This window comes from Pteropus medius, unplaced genomic scaffold (assembly GCF_902729225.1).
Source record: "Pteropus medius unplaced genomic scaffold, Ma_sr-lr_union100, whole genome shotgun sequence".
In the NCBI taxonomy this organism is placed as follows: domain Eukaryota; kingdom Metazoa; phylum Chordata; class Mammalia; order Chiroptera; family Pteropodidae; genus Pteropus; species Pteropus medius.
Window position 1 is genome coordinate 5,842,600 of NW_024351543.1, and position 22,699 is coordinate 5,865,298.

At 42.2% G+C, this 22,699-nt stretch overlaps 1 protein-coding gene and 1 long non-coding RNA gene across 7 annotated transcripts in view; both read right to left on the minus strand.

Moving 5' to 3' along the window:
- The window catches only part of FSTL1 (follistatin like 1), a 51,482-nt gene that overhangs the window by 24,257 nt on the left and 4,526 nt on the right, over window positions 1-22,699 (minus strand). The gene's annotated exons all lie outside the window — the stretch shown is intronic.
- Window positions 1,051-22,167, minus strand: LOC120586675 (uncharacterized). 5 transcript variants are annotated; one of them, XR_005648774.1, is made up of 4 exons: window positions 12,593-22,167; window positions 12,422-12,499; window positions 4,449-6,231; window positions 1,051-1,963 (listed from the first exon to the last, which is right to left on the minus strand). It is a non-coding gene; the product is annotated as an uncharacterized LOC120586675 (long non-coding RNA). The 5 variants fall into 5 exon arrangements; XR_005648773.1 differs by having other exon boundaries at window positions 4,449-4,588; window positions 12,422-22,167; XR_005648776.1 differs by having other exon boundaries at window positions 5,903-6,231; window positions 12,422-22,167.

Here is a 22,699-nt window from a genome sequence, read left to right on the forward strand (position 1 = left end):
ATGGAAACTTCACGGGAACACCAGGGCCCCTCAGATACGCACAGCACCATGGAGTTGGGACCAAAGGAATTAACAGAATTAGGTACAGCAGGAGACTCTAGTGGGTGTAGGGTGGGATGCTGGCTTCTCCCAAGAGGCCATTCTAAAATGGAACCTAGCTGCACAGGCCTGAGAAAGCCAAAGAGAAAGCAAAACCACTTCAGGACCTTGAAATCTAGCTGGAGCATCCTGTGACCTTGCTCAAATTCTCTTGATTCTTTTTCTCTGAAAAGAATGGGTTGGTGCATCCTACATATTCTAGGGAATGAGGAGGAATAAGGTGACGTCTAGCAGAAGTCCTCCGTGCTTGGCAGCAGGCACTGCATTTGCAGAGACAGTGTCCCTCCCTGCAGGTGCTCACAACGAATCTCTCATCTCGAAGTTAATGCACTAGGGTCAGATACAGGTTTTGTGGGGCCTGAAGCATAAACAATTTGAGGTGCCCTCCTTAATAAAAGGAATATATATGCAACTATGACTGCAAAACTGGGCACGGGGCCTTGGAAGGGACCTTGCAAATAAAAGGTCTAAAACGGAAGCTTAATTTGCTTCACAGTAAATCTGACTCTCCATCTACTCTATTACTTTCTTCATAAACAAGACTGCTTTTGCGCTGTTAGTCTATTAGAGCCCTATTCAATGTTTTATGCACATACAGTTTATCTCAAGTAGATTGAGTGTTTGCACATTTTGGCTTCCCACAGACCCACCACATTGTCCCGCCTAAGAAAATGCTCAATAAACATTTTTTACATTAAATGGGGTCCATTCAGATTAGTGTTAATGTCAGTTGCCAGTGACAGTGGCATTCAGGATGTTTGGGGAAAGTGTGGCTGGGCTTTATGACATCAAAATAAGGAACTATCCAGTTCTCTTTTGTATAGATTTCTATGTTCAGCCTCTATCACACAGCTTATGGGTTAACATGCTCCTGGCATTTTTTTACTCATGCGATAATGTAGTGTCTACCTGGAAATTACTACTTTCAAATTTCAAATAGGACAAGGCCACTTACCTCAACCATTGTCTTTATTATTTTACAGATTCTGTCACATTCTCTAAGTGTCTGCCTTGTCAGACTGAAGGACCTAAACTGCCATCTTCACAGGGAAGCCCTTTCTTTGGAATGCCTCTCCCTCCATATTGTAGGTTTTTCTTGAGGAGGCCCAGATACAGCACAACAAACTGGATGCTTGGTTTTTCCATAATGGTAAGTTCCATTTTCTGTAAGGGTCTTATCCAGTGCTAGCAGAAGGATACAGCATCATTCAGTAAGCACGCACTTACAGAGTTAGAAATATGCTAGGCACTTTCAAACAGGACTGAGAAGAACCCCACGAGGGTCTATGAAGTTGGAGGATTCATCCCTGTTGGCAGTGAGGAGACTATGACTCCGAGTTGTGCTGTGACTGAGGTAGGAGTCACGGTGGCTCTGACTCCAGCACCCAGGGAGGGTCTTTATGCCTACAAGCCTTCGGGTCATTGTCCACAGCGATGAGACCTGGAGTATCTTCCCAGGGAGTGCTCTGCTGTCTCTTCAACTCAGGCATATCCGGTAACTCCACCGTGACTGACAGGGTCTATGAGGCTCCCCGATACCTGTCTATAGTCCTCAGAGTTAACCCTGGGAGTGTCCAACATCCTGTCTTCCTAAAGAGTGCTTTTGGCAAGTCCCTTGATTTCACAATTTCACCCTTTCGTTTCTTCAGAACACCTGGGGGGAACCTTTTAAGCCAGACCACTTTCTGCCCTGAATTAGCCTGTCAGGTTTCAGTGTGGTATTCCTTTTCCATTCTCCAACTGTCTGCCTAAGACCTGTCCAGTTTAGAGGACAAAGTAGGGGATATGAATAGTGCTCCAGTCTTCTTCAGTAAAGGCCAAGGCAAGTAATTTAAAGCCATCAGAAAGCATATTTGATGAGTGCCTATTAACAACAAAAGAAGAATGATAACAGTCTCTGACCAGCATGGCGCAAGCTCCATGGCATAACCTCGAAAGGAGTGGCCTCTGGCTTCACAGAAGTCTCTAACCTAGTCAGGGGGATGAAACTAACTCACACAGACCAATCTGTTCTGAAGGAAACAGAGCTGACTCCAGATGGGGTTTCATGGATGAGATGGGGCTTGAGCTGAGCCCTGAAAGATGGTAGGATCTGGATGGAAACCCTAGAGATTTTTGAGCAGGAGGGTTTTAAGAATAGTTTGGCAGTGGTACATGGGAAGAAATGGTTGAGGAGGAATAGGAGGACAAGGAAACCAGCTAGAAAGAGCCTGGGGTGATGAGAGTCTCATGTAAAGTGGTGGCAGGGATACAGAGAAAAGAAGGAATCCAAGAGAAATTTCTAAACACCAAGGAGATCTGGCAAAATATCGAAGAGACGAGAGGAAGGGAGACTCTGGGGAGCTACCAAGATCTTTGGCTCTGAGGGTCTGCGAGGTTGCTAGTGTGTCTGTCAGAGATGGATCCCTGGGAAGCACCGAGTGGGGGAGGGGAAGGTGATGATGAGTCAGCTATGCACATGAGTCTAAGGAGATGTAAAACATCCCACTGACAGTTGAGAATAAAGGACTAGAGATGCACATCTGGACATCTATAAGCTGCATGCAGCCAAGGGAACAAATGAGCTCAGGAGGGAAGAGTGGGAATGGAGGGCTGAGAGCGGCTAAGGAGAGGAAGGGACAGGACACGGACAGAGAGGAGCAGGAAGGAGAACAGGTTGCCATCAGCTCAACATGGGGTCTTTGTGAAAATCAGAAAAGGTGCCTTCCCCTCTGAGCAGATGCAACACCCAGCCAGGTTACAGGGCTTGGCAAGCAGGGTGCAGGTTGGAATTTAGCTCCCCTGACCTACTCATGCAGTGAACAGCCTGCACAATCACATGAGGGCTCTGAGGGCAAAGCAGCCAAGAAAGCAGAGTAGGCACATTCAGAAAACTGGGAGCAAAACCAGGAAGTCTAGAGAGCTCCAAGAAATGGATGATGAATGCCACTGTATAAAATAATTTGACAAATGTTGGATGAGACAGCACCTCCTCCCCCCCAAAAAAGATCTTTTAAACCTCTACTAAAACCTAAACCAGCTACCCAGGGCAGAACAGGCAGAGGCAGTGAGGTCCTGTAAGGAGAACTGATGGAGGAGCCTGGAGACAGACTCTGGACATATCTCTGCCTCTAACATGCTCTGTGACTTAGGGCAAGGTGCTTGACCTCTCTGGGCCTCAATTTCCCGATCTACAAAACAAAAGGGTTGGGGATGATGCCAGAATCCCTTAAAATTTTAAGATCCTCTTAACTAGAAAGCACAGAATTTACCATTTCAGATGTTCTCAAATAGCAAACTTTATTCTCCCAGGAAGCTAATCCAAACTAAAGAGATAGTTACATATGGAACCTCTTAAGGGTATTTCAGGATTTTTGTTGGGTTTTGGTAGGGGAATTAAAACTCGCTTTCATAGTCAAAGAATTTTCATAAGCAATGCCTTTTCATTCCCTTCTGGATCATGGCAGAGGAAATCAGGGGAGCGGTAATGGGGCCCCAATTGAGTGGCCCGACTTCACTAACCAGTTAACTGGTTGGAAACTTCTACTCCCCTAGAATGCCATTAATGACATTTTTACTCTATTTGTGTTTGCCTTACAAGAGAAAAAGGAAAGAAAAGGGAGAGAATGGTTAAAGGAAATTCACATGAGATTCACAATTCTTCATTCCTGCCAAGAACCTGTCACTGAAGTATGTCTGGGACTGCCAGAGCTCACATTTACTCAGCGCTCATGGTCTAATTATTTCCACATATAGTCCAAGGAGAATGGTTGATTAAAAGTTAAAAAAAAAAAAAAACAACAAAAACAAAACCCAAACCCCACACCTAAATCCCAATACCCTCAACTAGAGAGGGGAGACAGCTCTAGGGCAGCTGTGGGAGAGTGTCCCCTGCAGGGCCTGCCACATCTGGACCAACATTCCTGCACATTCCTGGCACCCCCAGCAAGCCGGCCCTCCACCTCTCCAAGCCTCCCTAGCCCAGAACCAAACAGGATTCACATTCACGGGCTTCTGAGTGGAATGTAGGATTTCCTCCCTGGCTTTGGTGAAAGGCAGATGAGATATGGATAGGGCGTAACAGCTAGAGTTCTCTCCACTTCTTGTGCCCTGGGGTCTACTACATTTAAGTAGCCTCTGTGTGTTCCTGAGATCACATACTAGGGAAGGAAGCCCCTGTGGCAGAGAACTTGGGGACCATCTCTGAATTAGGAAATAGCCCGCCCCCACTACATTTGTGGCTCCTTTCCATAATCTCAATTTGCACATGCCTCACCCTAATACTGAAGGCTAAGCCACCGTTCTTCAAGGTGGTTCACAGGACCAGGCTCTGATTCAGATGCCTGGCACTGTCACTTACTGGCACCTACTTGGCCACATTTAACAAGGTCTTTGGCACGTGGCTCAGAGTCTTCTTCCTCTCTCCTGGGTGACTTCATTGTTTCCTTGGCCTCTTTACCTTCAGTAATCCTCGCTTACGTCCCCTGGCTACAGGGAGCTTCAGCTGTGTCTGTGGATAGAGCGGGGAGCCACAGCAGATTTAAGTCACAAACAGACTAAAATAGAGTGTATAAGGCTCCTGAGGGTCTACATTTTGAAATGAGAACTCATTACCCTTTGAAAACGTCAGCACCGTTAGGTATTATTAGATGCTTCTTCAACCTTCAGATGGGCAGTGAATGTCCCCCAAGAACTGCTAAAAAAAAAGTCACCTTCTGGAAAGTCTGATTTATTGCCTGGAGTGCACAAATTCTTCCTATCCTTCAAGGCTTAGCTCAAGTTACAGCACTCCAGCCTCGGTGACCTCTTCCTTTTGGTTGATATGCATTCCTTCCTCCTTCTCTGAACTTTAATTCCTCTTTGTCTAAATTCATTTTTTAAAATTTTAATTGACTGCGCTGATTCTGTTTTCCCAGCTGCACTATCAGTTCCTAGAGCACTATGATTATGCTTTGAAGTTCTTTCACAGGTCCTAGCTTAGGACCTGTGCCACTCAATCGACCTTTGTTAAATTGAGCATAAAAGTGCTACTGAACCACACTTCACAGAGGTCTTGAAGAGGGGCAGAAGGACAGTCCCTGTGCCAGCTCCTTTTCTAGGGCTGACCCCTTCCAGGACCAGTCTTTTGGAGAAATAGCCTAAAGACCCCACCTTTCTTCACTAGGCCATAAAGACTCAGCCAAGAATTTCACTAATTAGATATTGTCTTAGACCCACAGAAAGACTTTGCTCTGTGTGTGTGTGTGTGTGTGTGTGTGTGTGTGTGTGTGTGTGTGTAAATGGACAGAACATTGGGTAATGAAAATGGCTTCCAGTCATTTCTTTTGTCCACCATCAATGTATAACCTAGCTGATGTGCTGAGGGAACGAGAATTTGGTGGAAACAGGATAGAAGATGAGGTAATGTGGGAACACGAGGCACCTTGGAGGAAGGCAAAATTGGGTGGGACTCCAGATTGTAGGGTGGTGTCTTATACAAGGGAAAAGTAGAAATGAAGAGAAGCAAGTGAGAGGCCAAGAGAAAGTGTGAAAATGGGCTTATTATTCAAGGCAGCTGTTTTGTGTTAACTCTTCCCAGGAACCCCACCCCTACACTGTCTCATGAAGTAGAAGGAAGGCTACTTGGTCAGTCTCCCTAGACCAGAAAGAAAGCTTCTTGCCTTGTCCTTCCCCCTCTCCCACCCCCAGGATGTTCCAGAGTCTTCAACCACTCACCCTCTGGCTCATCCTCACAGTGGGCTAGAAAACACTGCACTGTGAGTTGCTAGAGAAGGGCAAGGCTTTAGCTGTGCCCACGTGGTTTATTTCCCCTGGGGCTGGGTACCTTAAAAGGAACTGTGATGTCTGACCAAGAGCTAAGACAATTTGACACATGAAGGGGACCAAGATCGGGGAGATAGCGGGGAGGTCAGCGTTGACTGGAACAGAATGGAGCAGAGAGACTCAGAGATCCAGCACAGCAGAGCAGCATGAGTCTCCACTTTAAAAACACAAAGCCCTGGGAATCTTTGGGGACAGTGTGGCTGCAAAGCAGCTGTCAAGTTTCTAGCATCTTGGCAATTATTCTCCAGTCCGAGGAATGCAGAAGGGGTTAAAAACCCAGCAAGAAACTCCTGCTAAATGAAGTCTCCATATGTGCATCTCAGTATGGTTCTAGGAGAAGCAGACAGATGTAATTAGAAGTTCTCAGGCGCTGTGTTGCCATGGCAACTGCTAGCCTAGAGAAAACCAGGAGTCCGAGGGATACAGTCTTCCAAAGAAACATCAGAGGCAAGTGGTGTTCATCACCCTTGGGCTCCCCAGGTAGGGCTTGTGACTCCAGCTTGCCCTCTCCCAGACTCTTGAGGACCCTCCCCACCCAATTCCCATTCATCCTTTCTGCACCTGCTCCCCCCACCCAGATACACACCCAGAGCAATTCCAAATGCAAATAAAAGGCTCCCTTCAGATAGCTTCCAAAGGAAGGAATTAAGGAGGAGTTTGTAGGGGTGACAGTTCTCAGGGCAGTCTCTTGTTCCAGGTGCTTTCTGGATCTGAGTCTGAGGCTCAGTGAGCAAAGCTGCAGGTTTAATTTATGTGCCACTATGAGGCTCAGCTCCTCTATGGTGGGGGGATGCTGGATGGGTGCTCCAGGACAAGTAGGGGTACGTGAGCTTGAGCAGGAGAATGTCTCAGCTTAGTAGGGCAAACTTATATTTTATCAGCCAAATTGGGACTTTTTTGAGAGTAAAAAGGGACCTTTTAAATAGATACACTTGGACAACAGGCACAAATTGTGACACGTGGTCACCTTAATCATTAAGCTACCTAAAGAGAAATAATTATTTTTATTTTATTGAGTAGGAATTCTAATCTGCGGTCTGTGATCCCCTAGAAACCTAGCTATACATTTTAGGACTTGAATTTCCTAGGGTACAAGCTAGGAAAGGCGAGAAACCCAAAGAAAGGACTACTCTGGGCATGGACTGCCTCTTATAGACTTAAACCTCCCTTGATTCAACTGCCCCATGAAGATATTCATGGGGTTCTGCTGTTGCAAAGCTGCGGATCCTGGACCACTTTTGCTTCAAAATCTTGGGCATTACAAATCCTCCCAACAGCTCTAGTGAGAGAATCATTCATTTCAAGCATTGTTGCCAAAGGGCGATGGTTTTCTAGAATTTATGGCAATAATGTGGTCAACAGAGTGGAATCATTCCACAGCAGTGATTACTGCTAAGTCTCCCCTGAAGAGGGGAGGTTTCCGGGAGTGCATTCTTACACATTCCTGAACAACTGAACCAAAAACAGAACCAGAAACAGATATCTGTGGTCACGAAACCCAGGGAAAGGTCAGACTCTCCCAGGGAACCAGCAGAAATGACTGTATTTTAGGCATCATGTAGTCAGCCTAGAAATTATGAGCATGTGGTTCAGCCACAAGGTCTGTTACAAAATTGTAGGATGTTTAAAGGGTAAAGCCCACCCAGGGAGCATCCCTAGTATTTTCTAAGGACTTTGGGAATCACAGCCATTTGGTAGGAGTGCCTCGTCATTACTTGGCAACCATGGCTGGTGGTGACCCTCCTCTCTCAACCTTGACTCAAAGTCGGGAGCCACTGGGGCCAACGTGCCTTATTTACCTGCACCCAAACCCAGATGGGCCCTGGACAGTGGGAGGAAATCTCTGAGCTTCCCCAAGATTTTGGGGTGGTAACGAGGGGCCCTTTACAATCTGTAATCATCAATTAACACTGTCGCTCTCTGCTAGGCACGCATGTCAGGAAATTCAGGTGCCCACTGCAGGTCTCCTGGGTTTCAATAGTCTAGTTTAGAGAAATGTTAACCTTTCTGGAACAAATTAAGAACTACGTAAAATCAATCCCTTTGAAAAAAGCAACACTCCAAATACAAATTAACTTGCATTTCCTTATCACTGTCTGAGGCAAAATTGGACTAAATCTATTTGTAAGCAAGGAAGCAATATAGGAGACAATCAAGCAACAAAATACTAAATATCATGCTGGATGCTGGGGACTCAAGAAGAATGAGGCACAGTGCATGTCCCTAAGCTACTGAAAGTTTAGATGAGGAAATGGGACAGAAATATGTGGAATTTTAAATAATAGGACAACACAATCTAATAAGAGCTAACTCGAGACAACGTATGGCTAAATGCAATGTATAGTTAAGTGGCAAGTCTCTACAGCAGTGATGTCCAATCGAAGTATAATATCATCTCAAAGATGATTTTTAGTAGCCACATTTTAAAAAGTTAAAAGGAACAGATAAAATTATTTTAATAATTTGTTTTACTTAAGCTAATATAGCCAAGATATTACCATTTCGGTATTGAATCAATATTATTTTTTTAATTAAAAATTTTTTTGCGGTTACAGTTGGTATTTAATATTACATTAGTTTCAGGTATATAGCATAATGGTATGGTTAGACAGTTGAATAACTTACGAGGTGTGTAATCAGCATTATTAATGAGATACTTAACACATTTTTTCGATACTTTGAAATCTGGCATGTATTTTATACTTACAGCATTTCTCAGTGGGACGACCCACGTTTCAAGAACTCAGTAGCCATTTGTTGCTAGTGGCTTTTCCTAATGAACAGCACAGCTCTAAACAATAAGTATGAGTAGTTCTGACAAATTACTGAGGGCTGAATTGAGGAGAGTTTAAGTAGAAAGAGTAATATTTTAACTTGGAATGTTTTAGAGGTGGTGTATAAAACTGGAGTCAACAGATGTTACCTGAACACACAGTTAAGGCAGCACAGTGGGCTAGATCTGGGACCAGGATCCTGAAGTAATGAACACTTAGTTTTTTGAAAATAGGGAGTCATCATGGGCACTTAAACCTAAATCTGACTCTACTTTCAACTTGTCCTTTCAATGGACAAGTCACTTCCTCCTCCTGGTCTCCTCTATAAAGAAGATAAAATGTTTGCCACCTCTTGTCTTTAGGACTCTATATAGCTTCTCTCATGAAACAATGGTAAGGGGCTAATTAAACTATGTATTTGGGGCCTTTTCTTAACTATTTAAATACACCTTTTTTATGTGTGTAAAAGTCCATGGACAAATTTGGCGATGAAGTGGGTATTTCTCAAAACTTTGTAGCTTGACTGCTACTCTGTTGCCACCAGCTTTCAATAATATTACACACATGCACACACACACGCACGCACGCTTTAGTGCCTTCGGATTAAAGTCAATGAAAACATGCACATTCTATTCCGCTTGAGACATTCCTGCCTTGCATTCTTTCCTTGGAGCAGTTGGGAAGTCACAGCTGGGGGGAAGAAGCCGTAAAACCTACTTGTTCTGGCCAATGAGACCTAAGCTAACAGGAGGCCCACCAATGAGAGACTGGTAGGCATTCTACTCCATAGTAGCAAACTCCCTATTTCTGCAGAGGTTAAAAATCCTGCGAGACTCTCAAGCTGTACCAGCAATGCAAAGATCTCCTTTTCTCTTCATTTTGCTTTCCTCCAAGGACTGCATTAAAAACTCTACACAAAAACCTACTAGCTTAGTGGCAAGTCATCTGTAACAGAGTGTCATTTGTGATAAAAACACTCCACTCAAGTATTATATAGCCGTATAGTTCTCAAGGCTCTGTTCTCCTTCATTTTTAACTGACCAAACACTGGAGAATTGCCAGATATTTAGCTAGTTTTGGTTACCCTGACTCTGTTGAAAAGTAGAGCAACAGGCTATGGAAGTCAGGAAACTTGGTCTACGGGTGAACTGTAAGAGAGTAGGGCTACAGGCAAGTGGGGGTCTGCTTCCTGGAACTTCACCCACTGCCGATCACTGTGGCATTGGTGCGACTTTCCCAGGATAAAGACTTCTCTGAGATCTAATGTGTACATCCATGACATTGTTTTATCTATCCTGGGGAGATCACGCTTGCTATTCAAATGAAACGGGAGAGAGCAAGAGCAGAAATAATCTCAAAAAGTAAAAGTCTCAGCAAATGATGACATCAGAAGACAAAATGACCTGAGAATTTGGGGCCAAGAATCACCAACAACAGAATTTAATGCTTTATTTTATATTCCTTTTGGTATTAGCTTACTCTGCGAATCATGCCCAGTTAAATCAGAATTGCTGATTATGGAAGAAAATAATAAATAAATAAATAATAAATATTCTGCTAGCCTCCGTTTAAATTCCAACTTCACCCACAGCCTAGAGAATCAGAATCCAGGTGTGAGACTAAGCAAGCACAGCATTACTACCATGTCCAAGGTTAAGCAAAGTATTGACGGGCAAGTGTTGTTAGCTATCTTCCCAGGTGCATAAATACTTGCAGAATCTGACGCAGAGCTGACTGGGTACAAAGATTATAGGCAGGCTACTGTCCACCTTCTCATATCCCATAGGAGACATTTGGATTCATTAATTGATCCATTTGGTCAGTGGATTAATTCAGCAAATATTTACTGAGCACCTACTATGTGCTAAGCTCTTCTAGGTGCTGGGAAGTCATTGGTGAGACAGCGAAGGGCTCTGTCATGAAGGAGTACATATTTTAGAAGAGGGACAGTGAATAAACACGAATAATAAGATCATTTCAGATTGTGATGAACATTTAGAAGATATGTTTGACAGAGAAATCTGGGAGAAAGGGCACTACTTAGATTGAGTGGTTACGGAACACTCTCTTGAGCTGAGACATGAAGGATGAATAGAGCAATTCAGACAGAAGAAGTAAAGTGCAAAGGTTCTGAAGAAGGGCGGAATTTGTTATGTTCCTTGAAAACAAAAAAACATTTGGCTGCAACACAAGGTCCAGCAGGGAGAGCAGTGAGAGGTAACCTTGGAAAAGCAAGCATGGTCTGGAGCCTGTAGAACCTTGTACACACTGATAAAAAGTTTATATTTTATTCTCAACAATACAGGGGCCACTGGAGGATTTTACATAGGAGAGCGATGTGATCAGACACGTGTTTTACAAAGATTACTCAGACTGCTGTGTAGAGAAGTAGATGGAGAGAGGCAAGAAGAAAGAAGGGGAGAGCAGCTAAGATGCTACTGCAATTGTCCAGGCATAGAACAATGGTGGCTTGGACAAGGGCAGTGGCAGTGGCAGTCGAGAACAGTCAATAGAGATGTGATATATTCTGACAGTAGAACTGATAGGACTTGCTGAGGGACTGGGTATGGATAGGGAGAGTAAATGATAAATAATAAAAAAGAAGATTCCTGAGTACTTTCAGGTTGATAAACAAAAAAACTGAGCTAGTTCTAGGCAGGTATGGTCATGCCATGCCAATGGTCCAATATGAAGTCACTCCCAGAAGGATCTACCTTTGGACTGGCTCTGGGGTCCAGATAAGTCTGATACCTTTTTGATGAAACTGAATTAGTTGAGGGAAGTGAGTTCAGCAAGACCACTAAGACCTGGGGTCAGATGTAAATAGACTCTGCTTATGGAAATCTGTCCAGGATGGACCCATGTTTCCAAACTGTCCGAGTAATACTAGCCTTGGAATATTTATGGTAGTTTTGGATATGGTGTTCTGTGGTGAAAGGTCTGGGAAACACTGCTTATAATACTTTCCTCCTAGAGAGGAAAAGATATAATGCACGTGAACATTGTAAGGCTCTGAAAAGTCCTGCAACTAAAAACCATTTAATCTAGCACATATATTAATATCACTCATACACAGTTTGAGAAATATGAATCTAGGTTCTGTATCTCGGGCCCTTAATTCTACTGTCCCCTGGAATTCAAGCAAAAACAAGAATAGCAGCTACTATTTATTGAGCACTTGATCCGGTATAAGGTACTTTAGATCATTATGTCCTTTGCTAAACATTATGTACAGGTGACATTTTAATATGTATCTTTTACATTACTGTTTGTTCTTGTGAGTTTTGATTATGGACCACACATGTACTTAGTAAAAGCAGACAAATCTCTTTTCTGATCATATATATCAGCAGTGTTTACTCACAATATTTCCTCGTGAAGCTATAAAGACCAGACGTTCTGCATTTTATCACCCCATCTCCATTTACTTACCCAAATATAATTAAAAGTGACTGTTTCCACCTCCATCACTGCCTCCTTCCTCTTCCCCCAGTCCTCCTCATCACTATTTTCCTTCTTCCTTTTACTTCAATTCTAAACAAGAACCATTTGGGGACAATTCACATGCTTTGGACACTCTTGGGCTTAGAATCCCTAATTTTTGTCTCCCTCAAAAAAAATGTCATGACTTTCTGAATATGGCTGCTGTCACATCTAAATCCACAGACTGGTAATCTAGAGCATAGTAATCCTCAACTATCTGGGAAACACACACACACACTCACTCACTCACTCATTTCACCAACCTGGGCAGAAAGGAGGACATTTTCCTGGACTTAAACAACAAATCACTGGGAATGAGGAGGTCTTTACATTCCAGGTCACTGTAACATGAGTAATTACGGTCACAAAATGACAATGCCATTTACACTACAGAAAACAATGATAACATTACTTAGAAAAAATAACTCAATCACCAATTGAAATATAGCCACTCTGGAGGAACCCAGCTTGCTCTCTAATCCACACAACAATTCACTGAAGAAACATAAGCAGGAAATGAAGAGCTTAATTAGCCAATTAGCTGAGCTGTAAAATAACCAACACAGCAGGGTTAATAATCCTCAAGCATCGGTTGTTCTCATAGGACAAAATATCACCTTCACGGTTTCTTCCTTTCTTTATTTTTTTTGTCTTTTAAGAAAGAGAGTGCCTAAATAGGGCATGTAATGAACATACATACAACTTTTATGGTTTCTTATTGTCATCCAGGTTATAATATACATATTCTCCTACAAAATATAAAAACACGAAGACTCTTTTTCAGTTCTCTTTCTCAGAAATAAAGCTGTTAACTTGGCAACTTTCCTTTAAACAATATGGCCCACAAACACTTAAGGAAATGTTATTAAGAAACAAGTCAGCAGTGAGTACTAAATTTATTATACCCAACATTTAGCAAAGACTTGAATATTTGGCCTCTACTCAAAGCACTTCCCAATCCTCTTCTCCCTTCCAGTCTTGTCCCCCAAGAAAGGAAATTGAGAAACCCCAAAAGAACTCACACCTGAAGTGGGTGGGTGTCCTTTCCCTGGGGTTTTCTTTGATCATTAGCCAGCCCTTGGTGCCATGCAGAAAGTTACTCTTGTGTTGAACATGACACAGACACCAATTAATGCATAAAGTGAAAAGCTTTACCCTAAAATCAATAGCTAAACCAGGAAGTCTGCTTCTCTGCGTGTGGCTGTTGGTAAGGTCAGGGCCACACAGGATAAGAAAGGAAAGAAAACAGAAAATGCCAAGGATAGAAGACTAAAAGAGGGGTGGGAGAACAAAGCACGAATGGACACAATTTTGAAATATTTTTAGGACTCTAAGGAGAAGCCAGGTGAATTGACTGCTTCTGATATAGACCGCAGCCTACCCCCAATAATTATAGCACTGTAATAATATACAGTGAAGACTCAAGGACGAGGATGCCCTTGGAGACATGATGTTGAGTGTTCTGAGCATCATGATGGAGTAATTCTGCCTCCATCCCAAAGCAGGTTTTTGTGAGCTGAACTGAGCTGGGCCACCAAGAAACCACACCTGGGCCCTACTGACAGGGACTCTGACAATGACTCAGTTATGTCTGAGTCTGCTCAGTTCAATAGCTTTTAGCTGCTTTAAAAGAAATTTCACACATATCAATTTCATGCTGAAGTTTAGATAAGCTAGGTATCCTGGTGACAGTCACTAGAAATTTCTCTGGAATGTCCTTGAGTTCTTCATCCATTTTATTTTCCTCTGTTGCAAATGTTATGCCACAAACTTGGGTCTTTCTTCATAACCGAAAATAGGCTTAGTTAGCCTAATGCTAACAGAAAAGCTAGTTGGACATGCTAGCCATGGGATTTGAGAGGAAAAACATACCTCTTATTTTTGGAATGAGGTAGGGAATAAATGAATGAATGGATGAATGAATGAATAACATACATTGATTAATGTTCATTGACAGCCAAACTTCACAACCACAAAAATAAGCACTCCTCATTACTATTTTCTATGTGCCTAGGCTCAAGAATCGGTACAAACAATAAACTAAACAAAACAGTCAAATTAAAGGAAATTTAATAATATATATGCTTCTCTTCACTGGTTTCCATAGGAATTTGTTCTTGTGAGAGAAGTATATTTGAGCTATAGGTAAATGGTCATGTTCTCCAAGTGGTGAACATTAAGTCAATTAAGTAGTGAAATTTATGTGTGTGTATCTATGTATATAGTTTACTCTGGAGCACAGCCAAATTTCATTCAATTCTGACACTGTACAAGTAGCCTTATTAGGAAAGCCACATGCAGCCTTGGGCTGGCCCTCCACTCATGACCAAGTTAGCACAATTTAGCATACTGGGATTATCTAGTGGGATTCAGGAACTGGAGTGCAGTTAAGGTACCAAGCATTTAAGCAGGACTAAAACTTATGCACTGGTCTGTTTCCTTGCTGCGTTCACCCTAGCAATTCACTTAATTTAACCGCTGAGGTCAAGGCCAAAGAGTTGTTTCCTCAGCTGTAACAAAAGCCCTGAATTGATTTAGAGAGGAGGGCATGGGGACCAAGGCAGCAACTTCATCAATATCTGCTCAGGAGACTCAGGTCATGGGCCAGGTAACATGGTGAGAAGGCAAGAAGCATTCCAGAAAACAAAATTAGGGTCCCTGCCACATTTTCAGACAACTATTTTTGTAAGCCATTTCACTACTACATCATTATGTTTAAGAGAAAATGGGAACATTTACAAAGGTCAGGAAAAAGTTTCGTTTTTGTTTTTTTAATAAGTTCAATAAAAGCTCAAGTTGCACACTTTGGAATTTTGAGTTGTCTTCTTTTTTCTTTCTTTCTTTTTTTTTTTCCTTTTTTCTTTTTTAAATTAATTCCTTGCTCAACCTTAAGGGGACCCAGCATTCTTCATTTCTTGCCCAGTGGAAAATCAGGCAATTCCTTTCTATAAAGAGCATTTGAGATTCCTGGGCACGAGAAGTGTTCAGTGCCACATGCTGTACTGTTTATATCATACTCAACATATGCAGGAGGCAGTAAGGGACACAAGATGCCTCCTGCTTTTACTCATTCTCTTTTTCCATTCCTGCACCAGCTTCTCTTTCAAACTGCTCCTCCCTGGGCTGTCAATTAAGACAAGAGCTAATCAAATATTCTTACTCCATTCAACTAGAGAGATGTGAAAATAACAATAAAAGCGAGATAGTTCATGGCAACCTTTGAAGGTAAGGTTTGGACTGTAATCTGCGAATTATTTTGGGGTAAACGTTGTAGCCACAAACGCCGCCAGTGAGTATTCTCGGGGCAAATGGGAAAGGGGTTAAGTAGAATATTTTGATAATCCACCTTAAAATGTCTGCCTTCTTTTTTATGGACAGGATTTCAGAGCTGGGTTCTGCAGCTCACCTACTCTAACCCCCATTTTTGCAGATGAGGGGTCCACTGACTTGCCCAAATTCATACTACCTATGGAAGGCACGAGGCATATTAACTGAGTGCCACTGTCTGTCCTGGATTATTTGTTCCCGCCCATCTCTGGCCAATCAGTGGAGGGTTGTTTGGAGCCAGCTCACATCAGAAACCTCTGTAAATAGCCACAGCTTCAGGCAGCACTGTGGTATTTTCTCAACTCCAAACCTCTCAAGACAGCGGAATCCTGACAGTCTCATAAATTCACTCACCTGTTTCCTATGTGTGCGGTCATGTCAGTTCCCCTGAGACAGGTTAAGGCTGACCGAAAAAACTGGGGGAACGAGTGAGGAGAAGAACCTAAGTCAGAGCTGCAGAACTGTAGAGATTGTGCTTAAAAGGCGCAGTGCCAAGCAGACACTGTCTAGACATTAACTGGCCTCTCCAGAGAGGGGTGCGGGGTGGAGGGGGAGCAAGGCCGGAAAGTCTGCCTGCTTTTTGTTCAGCTAATGCAAACACATGACACAACTACTGACAGGCTCCAGGCTCGGAGTTCACTGTCTAAGACATTTCTTCCTTGGGGCTGGAATTCAGCTGTGAGCTGAAGGAAGTTGTGCTAATCCAGCAATCAGAAGGAAACTAGGAATGTTTTTCTTAATTCCTGGGGAATCAGAGTTCCCAAACTAGACTGAGCTGGGCAACAGCCAAAAGTAACACATTTGTGAGTGCAAAAAAGTAAGTTTTTAAAATTTCCATTTATATCATCTTAACCAATCCATGAGGAAAATGCACAAAAATACAGAACTGGCTTTTGATAGAGGCCTGTTATGAAAATTTTATAAGACTCTGAATGATGTCAATTTATAAAACGCACAGATGGAGAAATGGCCACCATAGTACAAAATACATCATATATCGAAAAATGTTGGGCTTGGAAGCTTTGCACATCAGTTAGAAAAACAAGTGCCCCTTTCTCTGGCTCAGAGGCTTCAGTGGGCAGACGAACCCCACGCCAGGGCACACGGCCGGGTAAGCAGAATGCAGGGTAGGATCAGCCCCTCTCATGCCCTTAGCCAGCCGCACTGGTACAGCAGGCAGTCTGAACAACCATACTCGGCAACTAAGCTAGAATCTTAGACCTGTCTGCAGTTTGGTCTTATTCAGTGTGGAACAGCTGTAAATATATATGAAGGACAAAGAAACTGCCTTAAAACATCTCCTGAGCCACTGACCATTATGTGGCAAATGCTCTGATGGAACAATTACACTTCGGGGAGGGTGAGAGAAGCAGCTGGAGCTGAACCAAGTCGAGACTGTGCCCATATTTATGTGGCCAGAATGACCAGGCCTAAAGTGTCGATCCAGGCACTTAACAGCTGATGTAACATGAAGAGGACTGTACAGCATTTTTTTCGAGTCCCTGTTACCTAGAGAAAAATGTTTTTGGTTTGTTTTCAAAGTCACTTTCAGAAATAAGACACAGTGGGCCTAGAACATAGCGTAGTTGCCTTGACAGCTGAAGTCCTAGGTTTGTACCCTGGCTTTACTATTTAGTAAGTGGCTGATTTTGAGTAACTGAAGCCTCTGAGCCACAGTTTCTTCATCGATAAAAATGAAGATCATAATATCTTCATTATCGGGTTGAGAAATAAGATAAGGCTCTTTCTCTCTCCTCCAGCTCATTGTCCAGCTACCACTTATTTTTCAAGGCTGAGTTTGGGGGCACCCTTTTTTAGAGGACTTCCTGGACCCCCCTCCCTCCCCAGTGCTAGGTTAGGTTCCCAGCCCTGTCCTAATACTTACCACACTGGATCACTCAGCCTGTGTCCCTGCCTGCCTCCCCTACTGGACTGAAAGCACCTTAGGGGTGGGCTCTGTGTGTCTGTCACCAGCACTCACTCAGTGCCTGACAGAACAGGTGTATGATACTTTTTACTTTTCTTTCTTGAGTTATTTTGAAATTTTTACTTTGGTGAAGCAGAATACTGCATCAAGACTTTGTGCAGCTTTCTCTCTGCATAAAATATGAAGCCTGGTGCTCTGGGGATGTTGGCAGCACCTAATGCAGCCCAAACACTCCAGGATGACCTCTCTGCAACGGTGGAGGAAGAAGATGAGAAAGAGAAGACAAGAAGGCAGAAGGGAAACATGAAGAGGAGCAAAGAGCAACACGGGAAGCAAGAGAAACCTGGCTCTGGGGCCTGTGAATGGGTGGTCACGTGAGGCTGTAGTCAGGGCTGGCTGCCAGATGCAGCAGTGCCTAGGCTCAAGGTTTGTGTGCAAAACACCCAACGTGTTGCCATGGTTCCCAAAGGGACAAATCCAGCCTGCTCCAGGAATACCTCCCACCCTATCTTTGAGAGGAGGTATTCATTTTTCAAATAATGAAAGCAAAAGATTCTGTTCCTTTGCCTGATCATATTTTTCCAAACCCCCAATTCAGAAATTGTGGCCCAGTAACAAGACATGTTATAGGGACCATAGCAGTAATATACGAAAATGAGCATACCAGAAAAATCCAAAATATCTGGTGGTCGCCTCCATGTTCTAAGGAGAGACACAAAATAAAGAGACATTGAATATGGAAAAATTCCAGAGAAGTTTTATTCTCTCTCTTTTTTTGCCTTTTCTCACTCTGCTTCCCTTTCTAGTTCTCTCCTTAATTTACTGTCTTTAGGGAGAACGTATGCTGGCTTGCACAGCCCACTGCCTTTGCACGGGAGATGCTCAATGGGTATGTACTTAATTCTTTTCCTGGAGGACTGATGGGGTTATGGCTTCACAGAAGAAGCATTAGAAGTTTGAAGGCAAGATTGACTCAGTAGAAACAAGGGTTCTGATACAAATTCTGGGTGTCAAAGCGTCCACTGAAATAAATATCCTGGCTGTCTTTCAAAAAGAAGGTGATCTTTAATCCCTGGAGAGACTAAGAGGCGAGGAGAGTTCTGCAAGCCATGAGTACATGCATGCGTGCACATGCACACATGCGCGCACACCCGCACACACATACCCATGGCTTTTAGAGCTATTCCAATAAATAGATGCCATAAGAAAGGTAATAATAATAGCTAACACTGCTCTGTTTCAAACCACTTTTCTAATTGCTTTGCATGTAATTAGCTTGTTTGATTCTCACAACTGACCTATGGGTAAATACTCTGTAGTAAGCCTATTTTTAAGATGAGGAAATAAACTCAGAGAGGTTAAGTAACTTCCCCAAGATCCTAGGGCTATAATAAGGGCAGTGCTAGAATTTAAATTTTGGTAATCTAGCTTCAAGGCCTGAGTGCCAAACCATTATGCTATACTTTCAAAGATAAATCAGTAAACAACCCAAGCCAGCACACAGGTTGTACAAACACAGACAATGCCAAGTGGATGTTAATGTATAAATTGAGAATTCTCTTGTTGAAATCATTAGAGTCAAAACATTGCCAGTGCCTCATAGGGACTGGTGAGAAGCACTTCATCTCTTACAGACATTTGGTGTTGACTATATGCCATAAGTAGAAGAAAACTTTTCTATTATTAAGTTGGATAGATAGGCAGAGAGACAGCCATTATTCCCATTTCACAGATGAGGAAAGTGAGCTCAGGGAGTTTCAGTAACTTGCACAAAGTCTCACAGCCAGATGACATGAGAACTCAAACCCACTCCACTACCCCAACGCCCTCACTCTTAGCTGAAGCTGCAGTTAGAGACCTCAGGTGGCTTTTAAAAGGTAACATCAGCAAGAAAGGGGCCCAGCATGCCTTCTAAGTCAAGGACTCTTTCATTATTTTATAGTGTCATTCTTAAAAATGAGAAGATTCTATAACCAGGTCCGTGTAAAAGATAAGAATTGGAAACACCCAGATATGAGGACGAGAGAAGAGAATGAAGAAAGGAACTCAGTGGAAGCCTTGAGTGGCATGAAAATAGGAAATCAGAGGAAAGCACCAGCACTCCAAGAACAGACACAATTTCAGATGAAGTTGCACACAAAAAACTGCCACCTACTGGACAGACTAGTCAAGTGGTCAAGGTGGACAGGCTGAAATAGCCCCAAGCAGTTCCAGTGGAGCCTCTCAAATTCTGAGAAGGTGTTCATCCCACTGCGGCATTTCGGGGTTCTCTGAACCAGCGGGAGGAGGTGAAGAAGGGGTTGGCAATTTTTGCAAAAGCCATAGATTTGGACCTAACGGCCAGCTCCATTTGAGCTGGACTGTAGCTACGGCGCAGCAGCTCCTTCAGAATAGGGACCTATATGGTATGACTTTCAGTTCCACACTATTCTTTTGTATTTGTGCAAAGTGCCTAGCATAATGGCTGGCACTTTTTTGGGAGATTAATAAATTACACTCATTTGCTACCACTGAAGGATAAAACTCTGGGGAAAAAGACAAAATTTTGCTTCAGACGCAAGGATTTTAAATCCTGAACACAATAAAAAGTAAAGACAAAGAGACATTTTCCCTACATCAATTAAAGCCAATATCTCATGACACATACATGTATAAATCTGGGCTTGCAACATGTCATGGCTTTTGTCATGTGTCACATGACTCGTTTTGGCAATAGCTTAGTTGGTCACAAATAGTGTCCACGATTACTCAGGAGACATTTTAACGGTCATAAATTCAGACTTAATCCTGGGAATAGCTTATTGGTGATGGCTTCCAAATGAGCATATAAAAAGTCTGTGAAGAGATTACATGGAAATCCTCCAACCACAGCAGAAAATGCAGATTTATAGGATATATTTTGTACTCCAAATACCCAAAGAGCTTTCTATTAGCACATATTTGCCAGACGGCTGCTGAGGCAGAAAACTGTTATCTATGACAGCAGCAGCTCTTAGCACCTTAGCAAGAGCAACTGTTTACTCCATCAGAACAGCCAAGAAAATTCTCATTATATTTTTGTTGATGGCCAACATTAGAAGGTTTGCCTTCCTTTGAGGTGTTCGAATTCATTAAAAGAACTCAGAAGCTTGGTCCGGGAACAAGTGCTGTGTTTTTGTTTTGTTTTGTTTTTGTTTTAACATTTTCATCCATTTTCTACTCTGGTCCTCTCACCTATAACTGACTTCATGTCACATAGTCCCAAATCTGCCTCTAATTATCTTAATTTTGACTAAAGATATACTAATATTTGTCAAATTAGATTGACTTTTCTAGCAGGAATGCCAAGTATCTTTGTATAGATGCAGATGTGAACAAAACCAACTTCATCTGTGTCCTTTCATTTTTAAGTACCATACTGTGATATTTGACTAACCTCACTGTCCTTAGTGAGCATATTAAAGCTTTCTAAATGATAATTAAAATATAATTCAAATATAGCCATACATATTTTTGTTAGTAACAGCCAGAATAGCATGACAACTGAGACAAATATCAGACTGGTAGTAGTACTGATTATAAGCAATCATCTATCACAAGACCACCAGGAAGTATGGCCCCTGGCGCTACCGCATTCTTTGTCCCTTTGTCTTGTTGATCGTTAGTACCTGAGTTATAAAGGTACTGTAACAGTTGTCTGTTAGTGGAGAATAATCTGTGTAGACCGCTGAGTTGTCTTTTCTGCTCCAACCCAATAAGTAAATTACCTTATAATAAATTCTGTTATACTCTACAGAGTTGCCTGCTTTGTTTTTCTGGTCTGAAGATACCTTCTCATTACAGTGGTCATTACACATCTGCACCACCATCAGACAATATTTTATCTCATACACAGACCAACTGATTGCTACCTAGAACATTGCTGAAGATTTTCAAACCTCTCCCAGGCTCATAAGAAAGGAATTCTGTGATTGATTAGCAACATCTGTCATGGATAAGGGATAGGGTAGTAGTGACATGCAGGCCATGTTCGTGCCATCTCTGCAGCCCATTTATCTCATACCGTTGGGAATTCCTATATTCTCTAAGCTTTTTTAGAGTATATTTTATTTTAATATTTTATCAGAAAATGACGCATTAACTTTATTTAAATAAAGAGTGTAAATTTCTCTTGAAAAAGGAGAGGGGTCACAAGAACCTTCACGATGGATTTAAAGACATTTTGTTACACTTATCTATAAATTTTTACACAATTGTGAGGATAAGGCATTGGAGTGAGGGGTGATTTGCTTTCTAAATTAAATCAGAATCATTTGCAAATTTTGTAGACCTAACATTACTGTTAACTCTTAACTCTTCTACTGTTGGATATGTAATAGGCTTTAAGTTCTTAGCTATTATAAACAATGTGATAGGCATCTTAGGTAGAGTCCCCTTAAAAGTAATAATGACCAGGGCAGAGTGGTCAAATAGAATTGAGGGTTTTTTTCCTTGATTCAGTTTCTCAGTGTAGACTACAGTGAGCTCTGGAACACCCACCTGCAAAGCAGTCAAGTCAGCTCCATCAAAGCTGATCCAAAGTTTGCTAAAATTGATTCATGTCAATAAAGACTACATTTAACTATGTTAGCTATATGTCCCTGTAGCTAATAAGGAAAAAATTTTCTACTGCAAGTACAGTTAAGTACAAGTTAAAATGCTTACAATAATATTCAAATTGCAAGTCTCATATCGATGGGGTTAATTTACCTTTTCATTAATTATTAAAGGTTTACAACTGTTGCTGAGCCACACATCAAGAGACTGGACTAATTAAACCATAATGATCCTTGAGTGATGAAATGTAACCTTAATCATACCTATTGCTCACTTTTTTCATTATAATGTTTCCACACACCATGTGTTCTTAGCCTCCTTTCTGCACCAACTCCCTCAGTCTTGGTTGGGTGGTGGCTACATGGGTATATCCATATGTAAAAGTTCATCAAGCTATACATTAAACATTTGTGCATTGTACTAACATAAAAGAACTTTAAAAATCAAGAAAAGCTCTATGATAATGTAAAATAAAAATAATAACTGTAAAAATACTTGTTTACCATCTAGTTATAATAATATACAATACAGCTGCTGCAGATTAAAGCACCTGGCCCACCATCAGATTGTAAGAAACCTGAGGGCAGAGATCATGTCTTGTACTTCATCCATGACTCTGCCTTGTGTGTAGGGAGTGCTCAGCCTGCATAGGGAATACTGCCTGATGGCAACTTGAATGGAAGGCCCATGCCATCACTCGCTCCTGGAGAAA